Here is a 3,314-nt window from a genome sequence, read left to right on the forward strand (position 1 = left end):
CATATTGACAGGCAAAGCCCTAAAACCAATGCAGAATGGGTTTCTTGTCAGGAGACCATGGCACTCTGAACCTTAGATTTTGGATTCATCTTCAGGCTCCAATATTATTTGACATATTAGATCTATAAAGTGAATCTAGTAAGGCAACGTTTAATAGTGATAAATGGAAAGCCCTCCGTAACCATGTGCAAAATCAAAGAATGGGTAAAAAAAAAAGCTTTAGATTATTTTTAAAACTCTAAGTCCATTATAAATCATCAGTGAGTTAGTTTCTAACATGTTATCAGTATCAAACTTCACTGATGGCATGGTATCTACAATGACATAGATAACTCCCTCTCTACTCCCTCTGTGCATGTTGGAATTCACCAAATGCTTTAACAGTTTATTGACTTGTTATTTCCTTAATTCATATCCTGTCTAATTTCTAAAATGATTTGAAACAACTACCTTGATTGTCTTATTATATAAAGATTCCAGGAAGAATTTGTGCCTTTAAGACTGAAATTATGGCAAGTCCAGAAACGGAGGCCCAATTCCATTTGACTCGTGTCAAAAAATATTTCAACTCATACTCTCAGAGGTAGAATGAATTGTGTGCTGGCCATATGTGGAGACATTGCTGTGCTAGTGTTATATTTCAAGTTAAGTTCTTAAAAAACTCTAGCTGTGAAAGCAACATAAAAGAATTCTAAACTGTACCTCATCTGTTAATTTCCCATGCCTGGGATGTTAATGTCAACTCATCATGTGATATGCAATTTTTACAATAAATTGAACCTAGAAAAAAATTCCAAAGTAGAATACAGAAAAATTAGGGAACATCCAAACTGATGACTAAAGTTGAAGCTGTGCAACATTAGAATTAATTAAGATACTAGCAATATATTTATTCACTAAAAATAATTGATTAAGCAAATATTTGTTGAATATATACTATGTGCCAGGTACTCAATTAGGTCTCAGGGATTCAACAATGAAGGGAAAACAAACAGGGAAAAATATCCCTCTATGTTTGTGAAGCTTAGGATCTATCTGAGGAGACATAATCAAATGGTCTTAGATATAAATGTATAATTGCAACCATGTCACTTCCTGAGAAGGACAAGAATGTTGTGTTCCAAAAACATAACTAATGGGAAGGATTAGACTTGGTAAATGTGGTCAGTGTAGCTCCCCTAAAAAATGAAGACTGAGTTTGGAACTTATTGATAAAAGTAGATATGTATTCCTTGTTCTATTGTTGATGGATGTAGAAATCAATCTAATATGTTAAGGTAATTTTGCAGTAACTATCAAAATGTAAAATGTGAATACCTTTTTACCCAGTGTTTTGGACTGCATGCTTATGTCTCCCCAAAATTCATGTACTGAAATCCTAATACCAAATACAAATGTGATGGTATTTGGAGATGGGGCTCTTGGGAGGTAATTAGGTCATGAAGTCATGAGGGTGGAGCCCTCATGATAGGATTAGTGCTGGTGTTATACTTCAAGTTAAGGTCTTGAAAAACTCTCTTATGAGACATGGGTTTTGCTTCCATTCTCATACAACCATGTGAGGACAATGAGAAAGCAGAGGACTGGGACATGAGCAGCACAGAGCTGCACTTAGTGCACTAATTTTCTCATGCTCTTTTGACTTTCTACAAGTCTTTTGGTATGCAAGAACTAAACATTATAGAATCAGGAGCATTTATGGAAACATTTGATCTTGTCTCATTAGCATTTAAATATGTATATATTTTAAGCACTTTAGAACAATGCTTTCATGAGGTCAGACAATTAAGTTCTTGAACTCATCCTAGAAAAAAGTGCTACATACCTCATTGCTGAATATCACTATGGTCACCTTCAAAGTACTCCCCTTGGGAAGCTATACACTGATACCAGCACCTAGTCCACCCTTCTAAGCAATTTTGGAACTCTTTTTCTAGAATGGCCATCGGAACTGTCGTCGTATTACACTTGATGTCCTGAATGTCGTCAAAGTGTCTTCCTTTCAATATTTCCTTTATCTTTGGGTAAAGAAAGTAGTCATTGGAGGCCAGATCAGGTGAGTAGGGATGGTGTTCCAACACAGTTATTTCTTTCCTGACTAAAAACTCCCTCACAGACAGTGCTATGTGAGCTGGAGCATTGTCATGATGCAAGAGCCATGAATTCTTGGTGAAAAGTTCAGGTCATCTAACTTTTTCACGCAGCCTTTCCAGCACTTCCAAATAGTAAGTTTGGATAACTGTCCAGTTGTTACAAATTCATAATGAACAATCCCTCTGATACCAAAAAAGTTTAGCAGCATCATTGCAACTAGTTCACAAACTTAATTTCATAATTCTCTGAGAAATGTAAAACTTTTCTTTTTTAAAATCAAGTCCCTTGTAACTCGGAACTAAGGCATTCTTTTTTTTTCTTTCAGTTTTTCATGGTTGGCTCACTCATTGATTTTCCCCAGCCCCAATTTTACTGCTTTTCCTTTAATCCCTAGTTTTCATCTCAGCTATTTTATATTTGGAAATAGGTTAACTTAAAGGACCAACTCAAATAAAATTCTATCATTTTGCTAATATAGTATCGTTGCTTACCCAGTAACATTTTTAGGTGCTTTCCCAAATACATATCAAGCTTAATGTAGACTTTTAAAACACTAAGGCAAATTTAAGTTATAAAATAATGTGTGCTATAGTTCAGACAAACAAAATATTTAAAAAGTGAAAATTAAATTTATTTATCTACAAGCTTGAGAAAAAAGAGAATCAAGAAATTGAAGATCCCCAAATTGAAATGCCTTAAGAAGTCATTCAGGTGAGTCAAACTGCAGAAGCGGGGCAGGTATTAGACAAAGGGTAGTGATGGGGATTTTGTTGAATTAGAAAATAAAGTTTTGGTCTAGAGAGGTAGCTGGCTCTCATCTCCAGAAGATTTATTATTGCTGTACCTTCTTGAGTTATGCATTTCAAAAGTAACTGGAAACTGTGATTTTATATGAAGTCTCTCAATTTGTAAAATCACCAAGCACACAATAAATCTGTCGGTTGAATTTAGACCTCAGGTATGTCATTTAGAAACTGTTGAGATAATTGAAGTGGTGAGGGAGTAAAATAATGAACACCTTGAGTTGGAGGATAGAGAGAAGGGAACTGGGCCATTGGGGAATCCGAGTAAACTCCAGAGGGAAGGGAAGTGACTTAGTCGCAACCATGACCATGCCAATCAGCTTGAAAAGATTCAGATAAAGCTCTCATAATTATTAACAATTTTCTTATTGTTAGGGATATTTTTGCTACAGTACAGTGATTTATATTGTTTGCTCA

The 3,314-nt window shown here is 35.2% G+C and overlaps 1 pseudogene; it reads left to right on the forward strand.

Annotated features, from left to right (window-relative positions):
• Positions 1-509: 509 nt before the first annotated feature.
• Positions 510-684, forward strand: LOC109391716 (up-regulated during skeletal muscle growth protein 5 pseudogene; annotated as a pseudogene).
• The last annotated feature ends 2,630 nt before the right edge of the window (positions 685-3,314 follow it).

Source organism: Hipposideros armiger, unplaced genomic scaffold, assembly GCF_001890085.2.
Source record: "Hipposideros armiger isolate ML-2016 unplaced genomic scaffold, ASM189008v1 scaffold_300, whole genome shotgun sequence".
Lineage (NCBI taxonomy): Eukaryota > Metazoa > Chordata > Mammalia > Chiroptera > Hipposideridae > Hipposideros > Hipposideros armiger.